We start from the raw sequence: 25,221 nt of genomic DNA on the forward strand, positions 1-25,221 counted from the left end.
CTGAATGTGAAGTGCAGTGATTCATCAAAAACTATCTGTTAGCACCTTGGACTACGAGATGCTGTAAGCTTCTCTTGAATCACTTTAATTTATTGTCAAGATGACATGCTAGGATGTGAAATGCAGTGATTAATTAAAAAAACTATCTGTTAGCACCTGGGAATAGCAGATGCTGTAAGTTTTTGTTGCATCACTTTACTTTAATCTGCAACTGACAAGCTTGTATGTGAAGTGTACAGATTAAATAGAAATATTTTAGTACCAGGGAATAGCAGGTGCTGTAAGATTGTATTGCATCCCTTTAATGTATGTTCAAGCTATCATGTTCAAATTTGAAGTGCAGTGAATAATTAACTCAAACTATCTGTTAGCACCTGGGAATAGCCGATGCTGTAAGTTTTTTTTGCATCACTTTCAATTACTCTCCAACTCACATGCCTGAATGTGAAGTGCAGTGATTCATCAAAAAACTGTCTGTTAGTGCCTCCGTATACCAGATGTTGTAAGCTTTTATTGCATCATTTAATTTACATTCAAGATAACATTCTAGAATGTCAAGTGCAGGGATTAATAAAAAAAATTGTCAGATTGGTCTTTGATCATATTTGCTATGATTAGGCAATTTGAGTAAGTGTTTAAGGCTTACGGCCACACCAGCTTGAGAACGCCCAATCTCATCTGACCTTGGAAGCTAAGCAGGTTTGGGCCTGGATAGTACTGAGGTGGGACCCTACTTAGGAATACCAGGTGCTGTAAGCTTTTCTTGCATCACTTTAATTTACTTTCAAGCTGACATGCTCAAATGTGAAGTGCAGTGATTAATAAAAAAAACTATCTGTTAGCACCTGGGAATAGCAGATGCTATAAGTTTTTTTTGCATCACTTTCATTTACTCTCCAACTCACATGCCTGAATGTGAAGTGCAGTGATTCATCAAAAACTATCTGTTAGCACCTTGGACTACGAGATGCTGTAAGCTTCTCTTGAATCACTTTAATTTACTGTCAAGATGACATGCTAGGATGTGAAATGCAGTGATTAATTAAAAAAACTATCTGTTAGCACCTGGGAATAGCAGATGCTGTAAGTTTTTGTTGCATCACTTTACTTTAATCTGCAACTGACAAGATTGTATGTGAAGTGTACAGATTAAATAGAAATATTTTAGTACCAGGGAATAGCAGGTGCTGTAAGATTGTATTGCATCCCTTTAATTTATGTTCAAGCTATCATGTTCAAATTTGAAGTGCAGTGAATAATTAACTCAAACTATCTGTTAGCACCTGGGAATAGCCGATGCTGTAAGTTTTTTTTGCATCACTTTCATTTACTCTCCAACTCACATGCCTGAATGTGAAGTGCAGTGATTCATCAAAAACTGTCTGTTAGCACCTTGGACTACGAGATGCGGTAAGCTTCTCTTGCATCACTTTAATTTACTTTCAAGATGACATGCTAGGATGTGAAGTGCAGTGATTAATTAAAAAAACTATCTGTTAGCACCTGGGAATAGCAAATGCTGTAAGTTTTTGTTGCATCACTTTACTTTAATCTGCAACTGACAAGCTTTTATGTGAAGTGTACAGATTAAATAGAAATATTTTAGTACCAGGGAATAGCAGGTGCTGTAAGATTGTATTGCATCCCTTTAATTTATGTTCAAGCTATCATGTTCAAATTTGAAGTGCAGTGAATAATTAACTCAAACTATCGGTTAGCACCTGGGAATAGCAGATGCTGTACGTTTTTTTTGGATCACTTTCATTTACTCTCCAACTCACATGCCTGAATGTGAAGTGCAGTGATTCATCAAAAAACTGTCTGTTAGTGCCTCCGTATACCAGATGTTGTAAGCTTTTATTGCATCATTTAAATTACATTCAAGATAACATTCTAGAATGTCAAGTGCAGGGATTAATAAAAAAAATTGTCAGATTGGTCTTTGATCATATTTGCTATGATTAAGCAATTTGAGTAAGTGTTTAAGGCTTACGGCCACACCAGCTTGAGAACGCCCAATCTCATCTGACCTTGGAAGCTAAACAAGTTTGGGCCTGGATAGTACTGAGGTGGGACCCTACCTAGGAATACCAGGTGATGTAAGCTTTTTTTGCATCACTTTAATTTACTTTCAAGCTGACATGCTCAAATGTGAAGTGCAGTGATTAATAAAAAAAACTATCTGTTAGCACCTGGGAATAGCCGATGCTGTAAGTTTTTTTTGCATCACTTTCATTTACTCTCCAACTCACATGCCTGAATGTGAAGTGCAGTGATTCATCAAAAAACTGTCTGTTAGTGCCTCCGTATACCAGATGTTGTAAGCTTTTATTGCATCATTTAATTTACATTCAAGATACCATTCTAGAATGTCAAGTGCAGGGATTAATAAAAAAAATTGTCAGATTGGTCTTTGATCATATTTGCTATGATTAGGCAATTTGAGTAAGTGTTTAAGGCTTATGGCCACACCAGCTTGAGAACGCCCAACCTCCTCTGACCTTGGAAGCTAAGCAAGTTTGGGCCTGGATAGTACTGAGGTGGGACCCTACCTAGGAATACCAGGTGCTGTAAGCTTTTCTTGCATCACTTTAATTTACTTTCAAGCTGACATGCTCAAATGTGAAGTGCAGTGATTAATAAAAAAAACTATCTGTTAGCACCTGGGAATAGCCGATGCTGTAAGTTTTTTTTGCATCACTTTCATTTACTCTCCAACTCACATGCCTGAATGTGAAGTGCAGTGATTCATCAAAAACTATCTGTTAGCACCTTGGACTACGAGATGCTGTAAGCTTCTCTTGAATCACTTCAATTTACTGTCAAGATGACATGCTAGGATGTGAAATGCAGTGATTAATTAAAAAAACTATCTGTTAGCACCTGGGAATAGCAGATGCTGTAAGTTTTTGTTGCATCACTTTACTTTAATCTGCAACTGACAAGCTTGTATGTGAAGTGTACAGATTAAATAGAAATATTTTAGTACCAGGGAATAGCAGGTGCTGTAAGATTGTATTGCATCCCTTTAATTTATGTTCAAGCTATCATGTTCAAATTTGAAGTGCAGTGAATAATTAACTCAAACTATCTGTTAGCACCTGGGAATAGCAGATGCTGTACGTTTTTTTGCATCACTTTCATTTACTCTCCAACTCACATGCCTGAATGTGAAGTGCAGTGATTCATCAAAAAACTGTCTGTTAGTGCCTCCGTATACCAGATGTTGTAAGCTTTTATTGCATCATTTAATTTACATTCAAGATAACATTCTAGAATGTCAAGTGCAGGGATTAATAAAAAAAATTGTCAGATTGGTCTTTGATCATATTTGCTATGATTAGGCAATTTGAGTAAGTGTTTAAGGCTTACGGCCACACCAGCTTGAGAACGCCCAATCTCATCTGACCTTGGAAGCTAAGCAAATTTGGGCCTGGATAGTACTGAGGTGGGACCCTACCTAGGAATACCAGGTGCTTTAAGCTTTTCTTGCATCACTTTAATTTACTTTCAAGCTGACATGCTCAAATGTGAAGTGCAGTGATTAATAAAAAAAACTATCTGTTAGCACCTGGGAATAGCCGATGCTGTAAGTTTTTTTTGCATCACTTTCATTTACTCTCCAACTCACATGCCTGAATGTGAAGTGCAGTGATTCATCAAAAACTGTCTGTTAGCACCTTGGACTACGAGATGCGGTAAGCTTCTCTTGCATCACTTTAATTTACTTTCAAGATGACATGCTAGGATGTGAAGTGCAGTGATTAATTAAAAAAACTATCTGTTAGCACCTGGGAATAGCAAATGCTGTAAGTTTTTGTTGCATCACTTTACTTTAATCTGCAACTGACAAGCTTTTATGTGAAGTGTACAGATTAAATAGAAATATTTTAGTACCAGGGAATAGCAGGTGCTGTAAGATTGTATTGCATCCCTTTAATTTATGTTCAAGCTATCATGTTCAAATTTGAAGTGCAGTGAATAATTAACTCAAACTATCGGTTAGCACCTGGGAATAGCAGATGCTGTACGTTTTTTTTGGATCACTTTCATTTACTCTCCAACTCACATGCCTGAATGTGAAGTGCAGTGATTCATCAAAAAACTGTCTGTTAGTGCCTTTGTATACCAGATGTTGTAAGCTTTTATTGCATCATTTAAATTACATTCAAGATAACATTCTAGAATGTCAAGTGCAGGGATTAATAAAAAAAATTGTCAGATTGGTCTTTGATCATATTTGCTATGATTAAGCAATTTGAGTAAGTGTTTAAGGCTTACGGCCACACCAGCTTGAGAACGCCCAATCTCATCTGACCTTGGAAGCTAAACAAGTTTGGGCCTGGATAGTACTGAGGTGGGACCCTACCTAGGAATACCAGGTGATGTAAGCTTTTTTTGCATCACTTTAATTTACTTTCAAGCTGACATGCTCAAATGTGAAGTGCAGTGATTAATAAAAAAAACTATCTGTTAGCACCTGGGAATAGCCGATGCTGTAAGTTTTTTTTGCATCACTTTCATTTACTCTCCAACTCACATGCCTGAATGTGAAGTGCAGTGATTCATCAAAAACTATCTGTTAGCACCTTGGACTACGAGATGCTGTAAGCTTCTCTTGAATCACTTTAATTTATTGTCAAGATGACATGCTAGGATGTGAAATGCAGTGATTAATTAAAAAAACTATCTGTTAGCACCTGGGAATAGCAGATGCTGTAAGTTTTTGTTGCATCACTTTACTTTAATCTGCAACTGACAAGCTTGTATGTGAAGTGTACAGATTAAATAGAAATATTTTAGTACCAGGGAATAGCAGGTGCTGTAAGATTGTATTGCATCCCTTTAATGTATGTTCAAGCTATCATGTTCAAATTTGAAGTGCAGTGAATAATTAACTCAAACTATCTGATAGCACCTGGGAATAGCAGATGCTGTACATTTTTTTTGCATCACTTTCATTTACTCTCCAACTCACATGCCTGAATGTGAAGTGCAGTGATTCATCAAAAAACTGTCTGTTAGTGCCTCCGTATACCAGATGTTGTAAGCTTTTATTGCATCATTTAATTTACATTCAAGATAACATTCTAGAATGTCAAGTGCAGGGATTAATAAAAAAAATTGTCAGATTGGTCTTTGATCATATTTGCTATGATTAGGCAATTTGAGTAAGTGCTTAAGGCTTACGGCCACACCAGCTTGAGAACGCCCAATCTCATCTTACCTTGGAAGCTAAGCAAGTTTGGGCCTGGATAGTACTGAGGTGGGGCTCTACCTAGGAATACCAGGTGCTGTAAGCTTTTCTTGCATCACTTTAATTTACTTTCAAGCTGACATGCTCAAATGTGATGTGCAGTGATTAATAAAAAAAAACTATCTGTTAGCACCTGGGAATAGCCGATGCTGTAAGTTTTTTTTGCATCACTTTCAATTACTCTCCAACTCACATGCCTGAATGTGAAGTGCAGTGATTCATCAAAAAACTGTCTGTTAGTGCCTCCGTATACCAGATGTTGTAAGCTTTTATTGCATCATTTAATTTACATTCAAGATAACATTCTAGAATGTCAAGTGCAGGGATTAATAAAAAAAATTGTCAGATTGGTCTTTGATCATATTTGCTATGATTAGGCAATTTGAGTAAGTGTTTAAGGCTTACGGCCACACCAGCTTGAGAACGCCCAATCTCATCTGACCTTGGAAGCTAAGCAGGTTTGGGCCTGGATAGTACTGAGGTGGGACCCTACTTAGGAATACCAGGTGCTGTAAGCTTTTCTTGCATCACTTTAATTTACTTTCAAGCTGACATGCTCAAATGTGAAGTGCAGTGATTAATAAAAAAAACTATCTGTTAGCACCTGGGAATAGCAGATGCTATAAGTTTTTTTTGCATCACTTTCATTTACTCTCCAACTCACATGCTTGAATGTGAAGTGCAGTGATTCCTCAAAAATCTATCTGTTAGCACCTTGGACTACGAGATGCTGTAAGCTTCTCTTGAATCACTTTAATTTACTGTCAAGATGACATGCTAGGATGTGAAATGCAGTGATTAATTAAAAAAACTATCTGTTAGCACCTGGGAATAGCAGATGCTGTAAGTTTTTGTTGCATCACTTTACTTTAATCTGCAACTGACAAGCTTGTATGTGAAGTGTACAGATTAAATAGAAATATTTTAGTACCAGCGAATAGCAGGTGCTGTAAAATTGTATTGCATCCCTTTAATTTATGTTCAAGCTATCATGTTCAAATTTGAAGTGCAGTGAATAATTAACTCAAACTATCTGTTAGCACCTGGAAATAGCAGATGCTGTACGTTTTTTTTGCATCACTTTCATTTACTCTCCAACTCACATGCCTGAATGTGAAGTGCAGTGATTCATCAAAAAACTGTCTGTTAGTGCCTCCGTATACCAGATGTTGTAAGCTTTTATTGCATCATGTAATTTACATTCAAGATAACATTCTAGAATGTCAAGTGCAGGGATTAATAAAAAAAATTGTCAGATTGGTCTTTGATCATATTTGCTATGATTAGGCAATTTGAGTAAGTGTTTAAGGCTTACGGCCACACCAGCTTGAGAACGCCCAATCTCATCTGACCTTGGAAGCTAAGCAAGTTTGGGCCTGGATAGTACTGAGGTGGGACCCTACCTAGGAATACCAGGTGCTGTAAGCTTTTCTTGCATCACTTTAATTTACTTTCAAGCTGACATGCTCAAATGTGAAGTGCAGTGATTAATAAAAAAAACTATCTGTTAGCACCTGGGAATAGCAGATGCTATAAGTTTTTTTTGCATCACTTTCATTTACTCTCCAACTCACATGCTTGAATGTGAAGTGCAGTGATTCCTCAAAAATCTATCTGTTAGCACCTTGGACTACGAGATGCTGTAAGCTTCTCTTGCATCACTTTAATTTACTTTCAAGATGACATGCTCAAATGTGAAGTGCAGTGATTAATTAAAAAAACTATCTGTTAGCACCTGGGAATAGCAGATGCTGTAAGTTTTTGTTGCATCACTTTACTTTAATCTGCAACTGACAAGCTTGTATGTGAAGTGTACAGATTAAATAGAAATATTTTAGTACCAGGGAATAGCAGGTGCTATAAGATTGTATTGCATCCCTTTAATTTATGTTCAAGCTATCATGTTCAAATTTGAAGTGCAGTGAATAATTAAGTCAAACTATCTGTTAGCACCTGGGAATAGCAGATGCTGTACGTTTTTTTTGCATCACTTTCATTTACTCTCCAACTCACATGCCTGAATGTGAAGTGCAGTGATTCATCAAAAAACTGTCTGTTAGTGCCTCCGTATACCAGATGTTGTAAGCTTTTATTGCATCATTTAATTTACATTCAAGATAACATTCAAGAATGTCAAGTGCAGGGATTAATTAAAAAAATTGTCAGATTGGTCTTTGATCATATTTGCTATGATTACGCAATTTGAGTAAGTGTTTAAGGCTTACGGCCACACCATCTTGAGAACGCCCAATCTCATCTGACCTTGGAAACTAAGCAAGTTTGGGCCTGGATAGTACTGAGGTGGGGCTCTACCTAGGAATACCAGGTGCTGTAAGCTTTTCTTGCATCACTTTAATTTACTTTCAAGCTGACATGCTCAAATGTGAAGTGCAGTGATTAATAAAAAAAAACTATCTGTTAGCACCTGGGAATAGCCGATGCTGTAAGTTTTTTTTGCATCACTTTCAATTACTCTCCAACTCACATGCCTGAATGTGAAGTGCAGTGATTCATCAAAAAACTGTCTGTTAGTGCCTCCGTATACCAGATGTTGTAAGCTTTTATTGCATCATTTAATTTACATTCAAGATAACATTCTAGAATGTCAAGTGCAGGGATTAATAAAAAAAATTGTCAGATTGGTCTTTGATCATATTTGCTATGATTAGGCAATTTGAGTAAGTGTTTAAGGCTTACGGCCACACCAGCTTGAGAACGCCCAATCTCCTCTGACCTTGGAAGCTAAGCAGGTTTGGGCCTGGATAGTACTGAGGTGGGACCCTACTTAGGAATACCAGGTGCTGTAAGCTTTTCTTGCATCACTTTAATTTACTTTCAAGCTGACATGCTCAAATGTGAAGTGCAGTGATTAATAAAAAAAACTATCTGTTAGCACCTGGGAATAGCAGATGCTATAAGTTTTTTTTGCATCACTTTCATTTACTCTCCAACTCACATGCTTGAATGTGAAGTGCAGTGATTCCTCAAAAATCTATCTGTTAGCACCTTGGACTACGAGATGCTGTAAGCTTCTCTTGAATCACTTTAATTTATTGTCAAGATGACATGCTAGGATGTGAAATGCAGTGATTAATTAAAAAAACTATCTGTTAGCACCTGGGAATAGCAGATGCTGTAAGTTTTTGTTGCATCACTTTACTTTAATCTGCAACTGACAAGCTTGTATGTGAAGTGTACAGATTAAATAGAAATATTTTAGTACCAGGGAATAGCAGGTGCTGTAAAATTGTATTGCATCCCTTTAATTTATGTTCAAGCTATCATGTTCAAATTTGAAGTGCAGTGAATAATTAACTCAAACTATCTGTTAGCACCTGGAAATAGCAGATGCTGTACGTTTTTTTTGCATCACTTTCATTTACTCTCCAACTCACATGCCTGAATGTGAAGTGCAGTGATTCATCAAAAAACTGTCTGTTAGTGCCTCCGTATACCAGATGTTGTAAGCTTTTATTGCATCATGTAATTTACATTCAAGATAACATTCTAGAATGTCAAGTGCAGGGATTAATAAAAAAAATTGTCAGATTGGTCTTTGATCATATTTGCTATGATTAGGCAATTTGAGTAAGTGTTTAAGGCTTACGGCCACACCAGCTTGAGAACGCCCAATCTCATCTGACCTTGGAAGCTAAGCAAGTTTGGGCCTGGATAGTACTGAGGTGGGACCCTACCTAGGAATACCAGGTGCTGTAAGCTTTTCTTGCATCACTTTAATTTACTTTCAAGCTGACATGCTCAAATGTGAAGTGCAGTGATTAATAAAAAAAACTATCTGTTAGCACCTGGGAATAGCAGATGCTATAAGTTTTTTTTGCATCACTTTCATTTACTCTCCAACTCACATGCTTGAATGTGAAGTGCAGTGATTCCTCAAAAATCTATCTGTTAGCACCTTGGACTACGAGATGCTGTAAGCTTCTCTTGCATCACTTTAATTTACTTTCAAGATGACATGCTCAAATGTGAAGTGCAGTGATTAATTAAAAAAACTATCTGTTAGCACCTGGGAATAGCAGATGCTGTAAGTTTTTGTTGCATCACTTTACTTTAATCTGCAACTGACAAGCTTGTATGTGAAGTGTACAGATTAAATAGAAATATTTTAGTACCAGGGAATAGCAGGTGCTATAAGATTGTATTGCATCCCTTTAATTTATGTTCAAGCTATCATGTTCAAATTTGAAGTGCAGTGAATAATTAAGTCAAACTATCTGTTAGCACCTGGGAATAGCAGATGCTGTACGTTTTTTTTGCATCACTTTCATTTACTCTCCAACTCACATGCCTGAATGTGAAGTGCAGTGATTCATCAAAAAACTGTCTGTTAGTGCCTCCGTATACCAGATGTTGTAAGCTTTTATTGCATCATTTAATTTACATTCAAGATAACATTCAAGAATGTCAAGTGCAGGGATTAATTAAAAAAATTGTCAGATTGGTCTTTGATCATATTTGCTATGATTACGCAATTTGAGTAAGTGTTTAAGGCTTACGGCCACACCATCTTGAGAACGCCCAATCTCATCTGACCTTGGAAACTAAGCAAGTTTGGGCCTGTATAGTACTGAGGTGGGACCCTACCTAGGAATACCAGGTGATGTAAGCTTTTCTTGCATCACTTTAATTTACTTTCAAGCTGACATGCTCAAATGTGAAGTGCAGTGATTAATAAAAAAAACTATCTGTTAGCACCTGGGAATAGCCGATGCTGTAAGTTTTTTTTGCATCACTTTCATTTACTCTCCAACTCACATGCCTGAATGTGAAGTGCAGTGATTCATCAAAATACTGTCTGTTAGCGCCTCCGTATACCAGATGTTGTAAGCTTTTATTGCATCATTTAATTTACATTCAAGATAACATTCTAGAATGTCAAGTGCAGGGATTAATAAAAAAAATTGTCAGATTGGTCTTTGATCATATTTGCTATGATTAGGCAATTTGAGTAAGTGTTTAAGGCTTACGGCCACACCAGCTTGAGAACGCCTAATCTCATCTGACCTTGGAAGCTAAGCAGGTTTGGGCCTGGATAGTACTGAGGTGGGACCCTACCTAGGAATACCAGGTGCTGTAAGCTTTTCTTGCATCACTTTAATTTACTTTCAAGCTGACATGCTCAAATGTGAAGTGCAGTGATTAATAAAAAAAACTATCTGTTAGCACCTGGGAATAGCAGATGCTATAAGTTTTTTTTGCATCACTTTCATTTACTCTCCAACTCACATGCTTGAATGTGAAGTGCAGTGATTCCTCAAAAATCTATCAGTTAGCACCTTGGACTACGAGATGCTGTAAGCTTCTCTTGAATCACTTTAATTTACTGTCAAGATGAAATGCTAGGATGTGAAGTGCAGTGATTAATTAAAAAAACTATTTGTTAGCACCTGGGAATAGCAGATGCTGTAAGTTTTTGTTGCATCACTTTACTTTAATCTGCAACTGACAAGCTTGTATGTGAAGTGTACAGATTAAATAGAAATATTTTAGTACCAGGGAATAGCAGGTGCTGTAAGATTGTATTGCATCCCTTTAATTTATGTTCAAGCTATCATGTTCAAATTTGAAGTGCAGTGAATAATTAACTCAAACTATCTGTTAGCACCTGGGAATAGCAGATGCTGTACGTTTTTTTTGCATCACTTTCATTTACTCTCCAACTCACATGCCTGAATGTGAAGTGCAGTGATTCATCAAAAAACTGTCTGTTAGTGCCTCCGTATACCAGATGTTGTAAGCTTTTATTGCATCATTTAATTTACATTCAAGATAACATTCAAGAATGTCAAGTGCAGGGATTAATAAAAAAAATTGTCAGATTGGTCTTTGATCATATTTGCTATGATTAGGCAATTTGAGTAAGTGGTTAAGGCTTACGGCCACACCAGCTTGAGAACGCCCAATCTCATCTGACCTTGGAAGCTAAGCAAGTTTGGGCCTGGATAGTACTGAGGTGGGACTCTACCTAGGAATACCAGGTGCTGTAAGATCTTCTTGCATCACTTTAATTTACTTTCAAGCTGACATGCTCAAATGTGAAGTGCAGTGATTAATAAAAAAAACTATCTGTTAGCACCTGGGAATAGCAGATGCTGTAAGTTTTTTTTGCATCACTTTCATTTACTCTCCAACTCACATGCCTGAATGTGAAGTGCAGTGATTCATCAAAAACTATCTGTTAGCACCTTGGACTACGAGATGCTGTAAGCTTCTCTTGAATCACTTTAATTTACTGTCAAGATGACATGCTAGGATGTGAAATGCAGTGATTAATTAAAAAAACTATCTGTTAGCACCTGGGAATAGCAGATGCTGTAAGTTTTTGTTGCATCACTTTACTTTAATCTGCAACTGACAAGCTTGTATGTGAAGTGTACAGATTAAATAGAAATATTTTAGTACCAGGGAATAGCAGGTGCTGTAAGATTGTATTGCATCCCTTTAATTTATGTTCAAGCTATCATGTTCAAATTTGAAGTGCAGTGAATAATTAACTCAAACTACCTGTTAGCACCTGGGAATAACAGATGCTGTATGTTTTTTTTGCATCACTTTCATTTACTCTCCAACTCACATGCCTGAATGTGAAGTGCAGTGATTCATCAAAAAACTGTCTGTTAGTGCCTCCGTATACCAGATGTTGTAAGCTTTTATTGCATCATTTAATTTACATTCAAGATAACATTCTAGAATGTCAAGTGCTGGGATTAATAAAAAAAAATTGTCAGATTGGTCTTTGATCATATTTGCTATGATTAGGCAATTTGAGTAAGTGTTTAAGGCTTACGGCCACACCAGCTTGAGAACGCCCAATCTCATCTGACCTTGGAAGCTAAGCAAGTTTGGGCCTGGATAGTACTGAGGTGGGACCCTACCTAGGAATACCAGGTGCTGTAAGCTTTTCTTGCATCACTTTAATTTACTTTCAAGCTGACATGCTCAAATGTGAAGTGCAGTGATTAATAAAAAAAACTATCTGTTAGCACCTGGGAATAGCAGATGCTATAAGTTTTTTTTGCATCACTTTCATTTACTCTCCAACTCACATGCTTGAATGTGAAGTGCAGTGATTCCTCAAAAATCTATCTGTTAGCACCTTGGACTATGAGATGCTGTAAGCTTCTCTTGCATCACTTTAATTTACTTTCAAGATGACATGCTAGGATGTGAAGTGCAGTGATTAATTAAAAAAACTATCTGTTAGCACCTGGGAATAGCAGATGCTGTAAGTTTTTGTTGCATCACTTTACTTTAATCTGCAACTGACAAGCTTGTATGTGAAGTGTACAGATTAAATAGAAATATTTTAGTACCAGGGAATAGCAGGTGCTGTAAGATTGTATTGCATCCCTTTAATTTATGTTCAAGCTATCATGTTCAAATTTGAAGTGCAGTGAATAATTAACTCAAACTATCTGTTAGCACCTGGGAATAGCAGATGCTGTAATTTTTTTTTTGCATCACTTTCATTTACTCTCCAACTCACATGCCTGAATGTGAAGTGCAGTGATTCATCAAAAAACTGTCTGTTAGTGCCTCCGTATACCAGATGTTGTAAGCTTTTATTGCATCATTTAATTTACATTCAAGATACCATTCTAGAATGTCAAGTGCAGGGATTAATAAAAAAAATTGTCAGATTGGTCTTTGATCATATTTGCTATGATTAAGAAATTTGAGTAAGTGTTTAAAGCTTACGGCCACACCAGCTTGAGAACGCCCAATCTCATCTGACCTTGGAAGCTAAGCAAGTTTGGGTCTGGATAGTACTGAGGTGGGACCCTACCTAGGAATACCAGGTGCTGTAAGCTTTTATTGCATCACTTTAATTTACTTTCAAGCTGACATGCTCAAATGTGAAGTGCAGTGATTAATAAAAAAAACTATCTGTTAGCACCTGGGAATAGCAGATGCTGTAAGTTTTTTTTTGCATCACTTTCATTTACTCTCCAACTCACATGCCTGAATGTGAAGTGCAGTTATTCATCAAAAAAATATCTGTTAGCACCATGGACTACGAGATGCTGTAAGCTTCTCTTGCATCACTTTAATTTACTGTCAAGATGACATGCTAGGATGTGAAGTGCAGTGATTAATTAAAAAAACTATCTGTTAGCACCTGGGAATAGCAGATGCTGTAAGTTTTTGTTGCATCACTTTACTTTAATCTGCAACTGACAAGCTTGTATGTGAAGTGTACAGATTAAATAGAAATATTTTAGTACCAGGGAATAGCAGGTGCTGTAAGATTGTATTGCATCCCTTTAATTTATGTTCAAGCTATCATGTTCAAATTTGAAGTGCAGTGAATAATTAACTTAAACTATCTGTTAGCACCTGGGAATAGCAGATGCTGTACGTTTTTTTTTGCATCACTTTCATTTACTCTCCAACTCACATGCCTGAATGTGAAGTGCAGTGATTCATCAAAAAACTGTCTGTTAGTGCCTCCGTATACCAGATGTTGTAAGCTTTTATTGCATCATTTAATTTACATTCAAGATAACATTCTAGAATGTCAAGTGCAGGGATTAATAAAAAAAATTGTCAGATTGGTCTTTGATCATATTTGCTATGATTAGGCAATTTGAGTAAGTGTTTAAGGCTTACGGCCACACCAGCTTGAGAACGCCCAATCTCATCTGACTTTGGAAGCTAAGCAAGTTTGGGCCTGGATAGTACTGAGGTGAGACTCTACCTAGGAATACCAGGTGCTGTAAGCTCTTCTTGCATCACTTTAATTTACTGTCAAGCTGACATGCTCAAATGTGAAGTGCAGTGATTAATAAAAAAAAACTATCTGTTAGCACCTGGGAATAGCCGATGCTGTAAGTTTTTTTTGCATCACTTTCAATTACTCTCCAACTCACATGCCTGAATGTGAAGTGCAGTGATTCATCAAAAAACTGTCTGTTAGTGCCTCCGTATACCAGATGTTGTAAGCTTTTATTGCATCATTTAATTTACATTCAAGATACCATTCTAGAATGTCAAGTGCAGGGATTAATAAAAAAAATTGTCAGATTGGTCTTTGATCATATTTGCTATGATTAGGAAATTTGAGTAAGTGTTTAAATCTTACGGCCGCACCAGCTTGAGCACGCCCAATCTCATCTGACCTTGGAAGCTAAGCAAGTTTGGGTCTGGATAGTACTGAGGTGGGACCCTACCTAGGAATACCAGGTGCTGTAAGCTTTTATTGCATCACTTTAATTTACTTTCAAGCTGACATGCTCAAATGTGAAGTGCAGTGATTAATAAAAAAACTATCTGTTAGCACCTGGGAATAGCAGATGCTGTAAGTTTTTTTTTGCATCACTTTCATTTACTCTCCAACTCACATGCCTGAATGTGAAGTGCAGTTATTCATCAAAAAAATATCTGTTAGCACCATGGACTACGAGATGCTGTAAGCTTCTCTTGCATCACTTTAATTTACTGTCAAGATGACATGCTAGGATGTGAAGTGCAGTGATTAATTAAAAAAACTATCTGTTAGCACCTGGGAATAGCAGATGCTGTAAGTTTTTGTTGCATCACTTTAATTTAATCTGCAACTGACAAGCTTGTATGTGAAGTGTACAGATTAAATAGAAATATTTTAGTACCAGGGAATAGCAGGTGCTGTAAGATTGTATTGCATCCCTTTAATTTATTTTCAAGCTATCATGTTCAAATTTGAAGTGCAGTGAATAATTAACTCAAACTATCTGTTAGCACCTGGGAATAGCAGATGCTGTAAGTTTTTGTTGCATCACTTTACTTTAATCTGCAACTGACAAGCTTGTATGTGAAGTGTACAGATTAAATAGAAATATTTTAGTACCAGGGAATAGCAGGTGCTGTAAGATTGTATTGCATCCCTTTAATTTATGTTCAAGCTATCATGTTCAAATTTGAAGTGCAGTGAATAATTAACTTAAACTATCTGTTAGCACCTGGGAATAGCAGATGCTGTACGTTTTTTTTTGCATCACTTTCATTTACTCTCCAACTCACATGCCTGAATGTGAAGTGCAGTGATTCATCAAAAAACTGTCTGTTAGTGCCTCCGTATACCAGATGTTGTAAGCTTTTATTGCATCATTTAATTTACATTCAAGATAACATTCTAGAATGTCAAGTGCAGGGATTAATAAAAAAAAATGTCAGATTGGTCTTTGATCATATTTGCTATGATTAGGCAATTTGAGTAAGTGTTTAAGGCTTACGGCCACACCAGCTTGAGAATGCCCAATCTCATCTGACCTTGGAAGCTAAGCAAGTTTGGGCCTGGATAGTACTGAGGTGAGACTCTACCTAGGAATACCAGGTGCTGTAAGCTCTTCTTGCATCACTTTAATTTACTGTCAAGCTGACATGCTCAAATGTGAAGTGCAGTGATTAATAAAAAAAAACTATCTGTTAGCACCTGGGAATAGCCGATGCTGTAAGTTTTTTTTGCATCACTTTCAATTACTCTCCAACTCACATGCCTGAATGTGAAGTGCAGTGATTCATCAAAAAACTGTCTGTTAGTGCCTCCGTATACCAGATGTTGTAAGCTTTTATTGCATCATTTAATTTACATTCAAGATACCATTCTAGAATGTCAAGTGCAGGGATTAATAAAAAAAATTGTCAGATTGGTCTTTGATCATATTTGCTATGATTAGGAAATTTGTGTAAGTGTTTAAATCTTACGGCCGCACCAGCTTGAGCACGCCCAATCTCATCTGACCTTGGAAGCTAAGCAAGTTTGGGTCTGGATAGTACTGAGGTGGGACCCTACCTAGGAATACCAGGTGCTGTAAGCTTTTATTGCATCACTTTAATTTACTTTCAAGCTGACATGCTAGGATGTGAAGTGCAGTGATTAATTAAAAAAACTATCTGTTAGCACCTGGGAATAGCAGATGCTGTAAGTTTTTGTTGCATCACTTTACTTTAATCTGCAACTGACAAGCTTGTATGTGAAGTGTACAGATTAAATAGAAATATTTTAGTACCAGGGAATAGCAGGTGCTGTAAGATTGTATTGCATCCCTTTAATTTATGTTCAAGCTATCATGTTCAAATTTGAAGTGCAGTGAATAATTAACTTAAACTATCTGTTAGCACCTGGGAATAGCAGATGCTGTACGTTTTTTTTTGCATCACTTTCATTTACTCTCCAACTCACATGCCTGAATGTGAAGTGCAGTGATTCATCAAAAAACTGTCTGTTAGTGCCTCCGTATACCAGATGTTGTAAGCTTTTATTGCATCATTTAATTTACATTCAAGATACCATTCTAGAATGTCAAGTGCAGGGATTAATAAAAAAAATTGTCAGATTGGTCTTTGATCATATTTGCTATGATTAGGAAATTTGAGTAAGTGTTTAAAGATTACGGCCACACCATCTTGAGAACGCCCAATCTCATCTGACCTTGGAAGTTAAGCAAGTTTGGGCCTGGATAGTACTGAGGTGGGACCCTCCTTAGGAATACCAGGTGCTGTAAGCTTTTATTGCATCACTTTAATTTACTTTCAAGCTGACATGCTCAAATGTGAAGTGCAGTGATTAATAAAAAAAACTATCGGTTAGCACCTGGGAATAGCAGATGCTGTAAGTTTTTTTTGCATCACTTTCATTTACTCTCCAACTCACGTGCCTAAATGTGAAGTGCAGTGATTCATCAAAAACTATCTGTTAGCAACTTGGACTACGAGATGCTGTAAGCTTCTCTCGCATCAATTTAATTTACTGTCAAGATGACATGCTAGGATGTGAAATGCAATGATTAATAAAAAAAACTATCTGTTAGCACCTGGGAATAGCAGATGCTGTAAGTTTTTTTTGCATCACTTTCATTTACTCTCCAACTCACATGCCTGAATGTGAAGTGCAGTGATTCATCAAAAAACTGTCTGTTAGTGCCTCCGTATACCAGATGTTGTAAGCTTTTATTGCATCATTTAATTTACATTCAAGATAACATTCTAGAATGTCAAGTGCAGGGATTAATAAAAAAAATTGTCAGATTGGTCTTTGATCATATTTGCTATGATTAGGCAATTTGAGTAAGTGTTTAAGGCTTACGGCCACACCAGCTTGAGAACGCCGAATCTCATCTGACCTTGGAAGCTAAGCAAGTTTGGGCCTGGATAGTACTGAGGTGGGACCCTACCTAGGAATACCAGGTGCTGTAAGCTTTTCTTGCATCACTTTAATTTACTTTCAAGCTGACATGCTCAAATGTGAAGTGCAGTGATTAATTAAAAAAACTATCTGTTAGCACCTGGGAATAGCAGATGCTGTAAGTTTTTTTTGCATCACTTTCATTTACTCTCCAACTCACATGCCTGAATGTGAAGTGCAGTGATTCATCAAAAAACTGTCTGTTAGTGCCTCCGTATACCAGATGTTGTAAGCTTTTATTGCATCATTTAATTTACATTCAAGATACCTTTCTAGAATGTCAAGTGCAGGGATTAATAAAAAAAAATGTCAGATTGGTCTTTGATCATATTTGCTATGATTAGGAAATTTGAGTAAGTGTTTAAATCTTACGGCCGCACCAGCTTGAGCACGCCCAATCTCATCTGACCTTGGAAGCTAAGCAAGTTTGGGTCTGGATAGTACTGAGGTGGGACCCTACTTAGGAATACCAGGTGTTGTAAGCTTTTATTGCATCACTTTAATTTACTTTCAAGCTGACATGCTCAAATGTGAAGTGCAGTGATTAATAAAAAAAACTATCTGTTAGCACCTGGGAATAGCAGATGCTGTAAGTTTTTTTTGCATCACTTTCATTTACTCTCCAACTCACGTGCCTAAATGTGAAGTGCAGTGATTCATCAAAAACTATCTGTTAGCAACTTGGACTACGAGATGCTGTAAGCTTCTCTTGCATCACTTTAATTTACTGTCAAGATGACATGCTAGGATGTGAAGTGCAGTGATTAATTAAAAAAACTATCTGTTAGCACCTGGGAATAGCAGATGCTGTAAGTTTTTGTTGCATCACTTTAATTTAATCTGCAACTGACAAGCTTGTATGTGAAGTGTACAGATTAAATAGAAATATTTTAGTACCAGGGAATAGCAGGTGCTGTAAGATTGTATTGCATCCCTTTAATTTATTTTCAAGCTATCATGTTCAAATTTGAAGTGCAGTGAATAATTAACTCAAACTATCTGTTAGCACCTGGGAATAGCAGATGCTGTAAGTTTTTGTTGCATCACTTTACTTTAATCTGCAACTCACAAGCTTATATGTCAAGTGTACAGATTAAATAGAAATATTTTAGTACCAGGGAATAGCAGGTGCTGTAAGATTGTATTGCATCCCTTTAATTTATGTTCAAGCTATCATGTTCAAATTTGAAGTGCAGTGAATAATTAACTCAAACTATCTGTTAGCACCTGGGAATAGCAGATGCTGTAAGTTTTTGTTGCATCACTTTACTTTAATCTGCAACTGACAAGCTTGTATGTGAAGTGTACAGATTAAATAGAAATATTTTAGTACCAGGGAATAGCAGGTGCTGTAAGATTGTATTGCATCCCTTTAATTTATGTTCAAGCTATCATGTTCAAATTTGAAGTGCAGTGAATAATTAACTTAAACTATCTGTTAGCACCTGGGAATAGCAGATGCTGTACGTTTTTTTTTGCATCACTTTCATTTACTCTCCAACTCACATGCCTGAATGTGAAGTGCAGTGATTCATCAAAAAACTGTCTGTTAGTGCCTCCGTATACCAGATGTTGTAAGCTTTTATTGCATCATTTAATTTACATTCAAGATACCATTCTAGAATGTCAAGTGCAGGGATTAATAAAAAAAATTGTCAGATTGGTCTTTGATCATATTTGCTATGATTAGGAAATTTGAGTAAGTGTTTAAAGTTTACGGCCACACCAGCTTGAGAACGCCCAATCTCATCTGACCTTGGAAGCTAAGCAAGTTTGGGCCTGGATAGTACTGAGGTGGGACCCTCCTTAGGAATACCAGGTGCTGTAAGCTTTTATTGCATCACTTTAATTTACTTTCAAGCTGACATGCTCAAATGTGAAGTGCAGTGATTAATAAAAAAAACTATCTGTTAGCACCTGGGAATAGCAGATGCTGTAAGTTTTTTTTGCATCACTTTCATTTACTCTCCAACTCACGTGCCTGAATGTGAAGTGCAGTGATTCATCAAAAAACTGTCTGTTAGTGCCTCCGTATACCAGATGTTGTAAGCTTTTATTGCATCATTTAATTTACATTCAAGATACCATTCTAGAATGTCAAGTGCAGGGATTAATAAAAAAAATTGTCAGATTGGTCTTTGATCATATTTGCTATGATTAGGAAATTTGAGTAAGTGTTTAAAGTTTACGGCCACACCAGCTTGAGAACGCCCAATCTCATCTGACCTTGGAAGCTAAGCAAGTTTGGGACTGGATAGTACTGAGGTGGGACCCTCCCTAGGAATACCAGGTGCTGTAAGCTTTTATTGCATCACTTTAATTTACTTTCAAGCTGACATGCTCAAATGTGAAGTGCAGTGATTAATAAAAAAAACTATCTGTTAGCACCTGGGAATAGCAGATGCTGTAAGTTTTTTTTGCATCACTTTCAATTACTCTCCAACTCACATGCCTGAATGTGAAGTGCAGTGATTCATCAAAAAACTGTCTGTTAGTGCCTCCGTATACCAGATGTTGTAAACTTTTATTGCATCATTTAATTTACATTCAAGATACCTTTCTAGAATGTCAAGTGCAGGGATTAATAAAAAAAAATGTCAGATTGGTCTTTGATCATATTTGCTATGATTAGGAAATTTGAGTAAGTGTTTAAATCTTACGGCCGCACCAGCTTGAGCACGCCCAATCTCATCTGACCTTGGAAGCTAAGCAAGTTTGGGTCTGGATAGTACTGAGGTGGGACCCTACTTAGGAATACCAGGTGTTGTAAGCTTTTATTGCATCACTTTAATTTACTTTCAAGCTGACATGCTCAAATGTGAAGTGCAGTGATTAATAAAAAAAACTATCTGTTAGCACCTGGGAATAGCAGATGCTGTAAGTTTTTTTTGCATCACTTTCATTTACTCTCCAACTCACGTGCCTAAATGTGAAGTGCAGTGATTCATCAAAAACTATCTGTTAGCAACTTGGACTACGAGATGCTGTAAGCTTCTCTTGCATCACTTTAATTTACTGTCAAGATGACATGCTAGGATGTGAAGTGCAGTGATTAATTAAAAAAACTATCTGTTAGCACCTGGGAATAGCAGATGCTGTAAGTTTTTGTTGCATCACTTTAATTTAATCTGCAACTGACAAGCTTGTATGTGAAGTGTACAGATTAAATAGAAATATTTTAGTACCAGGGAATAGCAGGTGCTGTAAGATTGTATTGCATCCCTTTAATTTATTTTCAAGCTATCATGTTCAAATTTGAAGTGCAGTGAATAATTAACTCAAACTATCTGTTAGCACCTGGGAATAGCAGATGCTGTAAGTTTTTGTTGCATCACTTTACTTTAATCTGCAACTCACAAGCTTATATGTCAAGTGTACAGATTAAATAGAAATATTTTAGTACCAGGGAATAGCAGGTGCTGTAAGATTGTATTGCATCCCTTTAATTTATGTTCAAGCTATCATGTTCAAATTTGAAGTGCAGTGAATAATTAACTCAAACTATCTGTTAGCACCTGGGAATAGCAGATGCTGTAAGTTTTTGTTGCATCACTTTACTTTAATCTGCAACTGACAAGCTTGTATGTGAAGTGTACAGATTAAATAGAAATATTTTAGTACCAGGGAATAGCAGGTGCTGTAAGATTGTATTGCATCCCTTTAATTTATGTTCAAGCTATCATGTTCAAATTTGAAGTGCAGTGAATAATTAACTTAAACTATCTGTTAGCACCTGGGAATAGCAGATGCTGTAAGTTTTTTTTGCATCACTTTCAATTACTCTCCAACTCACGTGCCTGAATGTGAAGTGCAGTGATTCATCAAAAAACTGTCTGTTAGTGCCTCCGTATACCAGATGTTGTAAGCTTTTATTGCATCATTTAATTTACATTCAAGATACCATTCTAGAATGTCAAGTGCAGGGATTAATAAAAAAAATTGTCAGATTGGTCTTTGATCATATTTGCTATGATTAGGAAATTTGAGTAAGTGTTTAAAGTTTACGGCCACACCAGCTTGAGAACGCCCAATCTCATCTGACCTTGGAAGCTAAGCAAGTTTGGGACTGGATAGTACTGAGGTGGGACCCTCCCTAGGAATACCAGGTGCTGTAAGCTTTTATTGCATCACTTTAATTTACTTTCAAGCTGACATGCTCAAATGTGAAGTGCAGTGATTAATAAAAAAAACTATCTGTTAGCACCTGGGAATAGCAGATGCTGTAAGTTTTTTTGCATCACTTTCATTTACTCTCCAACTCACGTGCCTAAATGTGAAGTGCAGTGATTCATCAAAAACTATCTGTTAGCAACTTGGACTACGAGATGCTGTAAGCTTCTCTCGCATCAATTTAATTTACTGTCAAGATGACATGCTAGGATGTGAAATGCAATGATTAATAAAAAAAACTATCTGTTAGCACCTGGGAATAGCAGATGCTGTAAGTTTTTTTTGCATCACTTTCATTTACTCTCCAACTCACATGCCTGAATGTGAAGTGCAGTGATTCATCAAAAAACTCTCTGTTAGTGCCTCCGTATACCAGATGTTGTAAGCTTTTATTGCATCATTTAATTTACATTCAAGATACCATTCTAGAATGTCAAGTGCAGGGATTAATAAAAAAAATTGTCAGATTGGTCTTTGATCATATTTGCTATGATTAGGAAATTTGAGTAAGTGTTTAAAGCTTACGGCCACACCAGCTTGAGAACGCCCAATCTCATCTGACCTTGGAAGCTAAGCAAGTTTGGGCCTGGATAGTACTGGGGTGGGACCCTACCTAGGAATACCAGGTGCTGTAAGCTTTTATTGCATCACTTTAATTTACTTTCAAGCTGACATGCTCAAATGTGAAGTGCAGTGATTAATAAAAAAAACTATCTGTTAGCACCTGGGAATAGCAGGTGCTGTAAGTTTTTTTTGCATCACTTTCATTTACTCTCCAACTCACGTGCCTAAATGTGAAATGCAGTGATTCATCAAAAACTATCTGTTAGCAACTTGGACTACGAGATGCTGTAAGCTTCTCTCGCATCAATTTAATTTACTGTCAAGATGACATGCTAGGATGTGAAATGCAGTGATTAATTAAAAAAACTATCTGTTAGCACCTGGGAATAGCAGATGCTGTAAGTTTTTGTTGCATCACTTTACTTTAATCTGCAACTGACAAGCTTGTATGTGAAGTGTACAGATTAAATAGAAATATTTTAGTACCAGGGAATAGCAGGTGCTGTAAGATTGTATTGCATCCCTTTAATTTATGTTCAAGCTATCATGTTCAAATTTGAAGTGCAGTGAATAATTAACTTAAACTATCTGTTAGCACCTGGGAATAGCAGATGCTGTACGTTTTTTTTTGCATCACTTTCATTTACTCTCCAACTCACATGCCTGAATGTGAAGTGCAGTGATTCATCAAAAAACTGTCTGTTAGTGCCTCCGTATACCAGATGTTGTAAGCTTTTATTGCATCATTTAATTTACATTCAAGATAACATTCTAGAATGTCAAGTGCAGGGATTAATAAAAAAAATTGTCAGATTGGTCTTTGATCATATTTGCTATGATTAGGCAATTTGAGTAAGTGTTTAAGGTTTACGGCCACACCAGCTTGAGAACGCCCAATCTCATCTGACCTTGGAAGCTAAGCAAGTTTGGGCCTGGATAGTACTGAGGTGGGACTCTACCTAGGAATACCAGGTGCTGTAAGCTCTTCTTGCATCACTTTAATTTACTTTCAAGCTGACATGCTCAAATGTGAAGTGCAGTGATTAATAAAAAAAACTATCTGTTAGCACCTGGGAATAGCAGATGCTGTAAGTTTTTTTTGCATCACCTTCATTTACTCTCCAACTCACGTGCCTAAATGTGAAGTGCAGTGATTCATCAAAAACTATCTGTTAGCAACTTGGACTACGAGATGCTGTAAGCTTCTCTCGCATCAATTTAATTTACTGTCAAGATGACATGCTAGGATGTGAAATGCAGTGATTAATTAAAAAAACTATCTGTTAGCACCTGGGAATAGCAGATGCTGTAAGTTTTTGTTGCATCACTTTACTTTAATCTGCAACTGACAAGCTTGTATGTGAAGTGTACAGATTAAATAGAAATATTTTAGTACCAGGGAATAGCAGGTGCTGTAAGATTGTATTGCATCCCTTTAATTTATGTTCAAGCTATCATGTTCAAATTTGAAGTGCAGTGAATAATTAACTTAAACTATCTGTTAGCACCTGGGAATAGCAGATGCTGTACGTTTTTTTTTGCATCACTTTCATTTACTCTCCAACTCACATGCCTGAATGTGAAGTGCAGTGATTCATCAAAAAACTGTCTGTTAGTGCCTCCGTATACCAGATGTTGTAAGCTTTTATTGCATCATTTAATTTACATTCAAGATAACATTCTAGAATGTCAAGTGCAGGGATTAATAAAAAAAATTGTCAGATTGGTCTTTGATCATATTTGCTATGATTAGGCAATTTGAGTAAGTGTTTAAGGCTTACGGCCACACCAGCTTGAGAACGCCGAATCTCATCTGACCTTGGAAGCTAAGCAAGTTTGGGCCTAGATAGTACTGAGGTGGGACCCTACCTAGGAATACCAGGTGCTGTAAGCTTTTCTTGCATCACTTTAATTTACTTTCAAGCTGACATGCTCAAATGTGAAGTGCAGTGATTAATAAAAAAAACTATCAGTTAGCACCTGGGAATAGCAGATGCTGTAAGTTTTTTTTGCATCACTTTCATTTACTCTCCAACTCACATGCCTGAATGTGAAGTGCAGTGATTCATCAAAAAACTGTCTTTTAGTGCCTCCGTATACCAGATGTTGTAAGCTTTTATTGCATCATTTAATTTACATTCAAGATAACATTCTAGAATGTCAATTGCAGGGATTAATAAAAAAAATTGTCAGATTGGTCTTTGATCATATTTGCTATGATTAGCAAATTTGAGTAAGTGTTTAAATCTTACGGCCGCACCAGCTTGAGGACGCCCGATCTCATCTGACCTTGGAAGCTAAGCAAGTTTGGGTCTGGATAGTACTGAGGTGGGACCCTACCTAGGAATACCAGGTGCTGTAAGCTTTTCTTGCATCACTTTAATTTACTTTCAAGCTGACATGCTCAAATGTGAAGTGCAGTGATTAATAAAAAAAAACTATCTGTTAGCACCTGGGAATAGCAGATGCTGTAAGTCTTTTTTGCATCACTTTCATTTACTCTCCAACTCACATGCCTGAATGTGAAGTGCAGTTATTCATCAAAAAAATATCTGTTAGCACCATGGACTACGAGATGCTGTAAGCTTCTCTTGCATCACTTTAATTTACTGTCAAGATGATATGCTAGGATGTGAAGTGCAGTGATTAATTAAAAAAACTATCTGTTAGCACCTGGGAATAGCAGATGCTGTAAGTTTTTGTTGCATCACTTTACTTTAATCTGCAACTGACAAGCTTGTATGTGAAGTGTACAGATTAAATAGAAATATTTTAGTACCAGGGAATAGCAGGTGCTGTAAGATTGTATTGCATCCCTTTAATTTATGTTCAAGCTATCATGTTCAAATTTGAAGTGCAGTGAATAATTAACTCAAACTATCTGTTAGCACCTGGGAATAGCAGATGCTGTAAGTTTTTTTTGCATCACTTTCATTTACTCTCCAACTCACATGCCTGAATGTGAAGTGCAGTGATTCATCAAAAAACTATATGTTAGCACATTGGACTACGAGATGCTGTAAGCTTCTCTTGCATCACTTTAATT

General features: G+C 36.8%; 4 non-coding genes and 27 pseudogenes across 4 annotated transcripts; all 31 read left to right on the plus strand.

The window, feature by feature from the left end:
* The first annotated feature begins 640 nt into the window (after nt 1-640).
* LOC145647443 (5S ribosomal RNA) lies at nt 641-759 on the plus strand (annotated as a pseudogene).
* A 1,228-nt stretch (nt 760-1,987) lies between these two features.
* Nucleotides 1,988-2,106, plus strand: LOC145649530 (5S ribosomal RNA; annotated as a pseudogene).
* A 352-nt stretch (nt 2,107-2,458) lies between these two features.
* Nucleotides 2,459-2,577, plus strand: LOC145650280 (5S ribosomal RNA; annotated as a pseudogene).
* A 789-nt stretch (nt 2,578-3,366) lies between these two features.
* Nucleotides 3,367-3,485, plus strand: LOC145650408 (5S ribosomal RNA; annotated as a pseudogene).
* A 790-nt stretch (nt 3,486-4,275) lies between these two features.
* LOC145649531 (5S ribosomal RNA) lies at nt 4,276-4,394 on the plus strand (annotated as a pseudogene).
* A 790-nt stretch (nt 4,395-5,184) lies between these two features.
* On the plus strand, nt 5,185-5,303 carry LOC145649824 (5S ribosomal RNA; annotated as a pseudogene).
* Nucleotides 5,304-5,656: 353 nt separating this feature from the next.
* On the plus strand, nt 5,657-5,775 carry LOC145647444 (5S ribosomal RNA; annotated as a pseudogene).
* A 791-nt stretch (nt 5,776-6,566) lies between these two features.
* LOC145649079 (5S ribosomal RNA) lies at nt 6,567-6,685 on the plus strand. Its single transcript, XR_014116542.1, has one exon. It is a non-coding gene; the product is annotated as a 5S ribosomal RNA (ribosomal RNA).
* A 791-nt stretch (nt 6,686-7,476) lies between these two features.
* LOC145649404 (5S ribosomal RNA) lies at nt 7,477-7,595 on the plus strand (annotated as a pseudogene).
* Nucleotides 7,596-7,948: 353 nt separating this feature from the next.
* LOC145649253 (5S ribosomal RNA) lies at nt 7,949-8,067 on the plus strand (annotated as a pseudogene).
* A 791-nt stretch (nt 8,068-8,858) lies between these two features.
* On the plus strand, nt 8,859-8,977 carry LOC145649090 (5S ribosomal RNA). Its single transcript, XR_014116544.1, has one exon. It is a non-coding gene; the product is annotated as a 5S ribosomal RNA (ribosomal RNA).
* A 791-nt stretch (nt 8,978-9,768) lies between these two features.
* LOC145643993 (5S ribosomal RNA) lies at nt 9,769-9,887 on the plus strand (annotated as a pseudogene).
* Nucleotides 9,888-10,239: 352 nt separating this feature from the next.
* LOC145648423 (5S ribosomal RNA) lies at nt 10,240-10,358 on the plus strand (annotated as a pseudogene).
* A 791-nt stretch (nt 10,359-11,149) lies between these two features.
* On the plus strand, nt 11,150-11,268 carry LOC145647956 (5S ribosomal RNA; annotated as a pseudogene).
* A 791-nt stretch (nt 11,269-12,059) lies between these two features.
* LOC145649101 (5S ribosomal RNA) lies at nt 12,060-12,178 on the plus strand. Its single transcript, XR_014116547.1, has one exon. It is a non-coding gene; the product is annotated as a 5S ribosomal RNA (ribosomal RNA).
* Nucleotides 12,179-12,970: 792 nt separating this feature from the next.
* Nucleotides 12,971-13,089, plus strand: LOC145648101 (5S ribosomal RNA; annotated as a pseudogene).
* A 793-nt stretch (nt 13,090-13,882) lies between these two features.
* On the plus strand, nt 13,883-14,001 carry LOC145650026 (5S ribosomal RNA; annotated as a pseudogene).
* A 353-nt stretch (nt 14,002-14,354) lies between these two features.
* Nucleotides 14,355-14,473, plus strand: LOC145650613 (5S ribosomal RNA; annotated as a pseudogene).
* Nucleotides 14,474-15,483: 1,010 nt separating this feature from the next.
* LOC145649641 (5S ribosomal RNA) lies at nt 15,484-15,602 on the plus strand (annotated as a pseudogene).
* A 353-nt stretch (nt 15,603-15,955) lies between these two features.
* Nucleotides 15,956-16,074, plus strand: LOC145650614 (5S ribosomal RNA; annotated as a pseudogene).
* A 571-nt stretch (nt 16,075-16,645) lies between these two features.
* Nucleotides 16,646-16,764, plus strand: LOC145648510 (5S ribosomal RNA; annotated as a pseudogene).
* A 572-nt stretch (nt 16,765-17,336) lies between these two features.
* LOC145648946 (5S ribosomal RNA) lies at nt 17,337-17,455 on the plus strand (annotated as a pseudogene).
* Nucleotides 17,456-17,807: 352 nt separating this feature from the next.
* On the plus strand, nt 17,808-17,926 carry LOC145644004 (5S ribosomal RNA; annotated as a pseudogene).
* A 1,227-nt stretch (nt 17,927-19,153) lies between these two features.
* LOC145647698 (5S ribosomal RNA) lies at nt 19,154-19,272 on the plus strand (annotated as a pseudogene).
* Nucleotides 19,273-19,624: 352 nt separating this feature from the next.
* LOC145650033 (5S ribosomal RNA) lies at nt 19,625-19,743 on the plus strand (annotated as a pseudogene).
* Nucleotides 19,744-20,095: 352 nt separating this feature from the next.
* LOC145644005 (5S ribosomal RNA) lies at nt 20,096-20,214 on the plus strand (annotated as a pseudogene).
* A 1,226-nt stretch (nt 20,215-21,440) lies between these two features.
* On the plus strand, nt 21,441-21,559 carry LOC145650034 (5S ribosomal RNA; annotated as a pseudogene).
* A 571-nt stretch (nt 21,560-22,130) lies between these two features.
* On the plus strand, nt 22,131-22,249 carry LOC145643748 (5S ribosomal RNA). Its single transcript, XR_014116070.1, has one exon. It is a non-coding gene; the product is annotated as a 5S ribosomal RNA (ribosomal RNA).
* Nucleotides 22,250-23,040: 791 nt separating this feature from the next.
* Nucleotides 23,041-23,159, plus strand: LOC145646926 (5S ribosomal RNA; annotated as a pseudogene).
* Nucleotides 23,160-23,950: 791 nt separating this feature from the next.
* Nucleotides 23,951-24,069, plus strand: LOC145650313 (5S ribosomal RNA; annotated as a pseudogene).
* A 352-nt stretch (nt 24,070-24,421) lies between these two features.
* LOC145643848 (5S ribosomal RNA) lies at nt 24,422-24,540 on the plus strand (annotated as a pseudogene).
* Nucleotides 24,541-25,221: the final 681 nt, after the last annotated feature.

This window comes from Electrophorus electricus, chromosome 13 (assembly GCF_041902795.1).
Source record: "Electrophorus electricus isolate QZ-2024a chromosome 13, ASM4190279v1, whole genome shotgun sequence".
In the NCBI taxonomy this organism is placed as follows: domain Eukaryota; kingdom Metazoa; phylum Chordata; class Actinopteri; order Gymnotiformes; family Gymnotidae; genus Electrophorus; species Electrophorus electricus.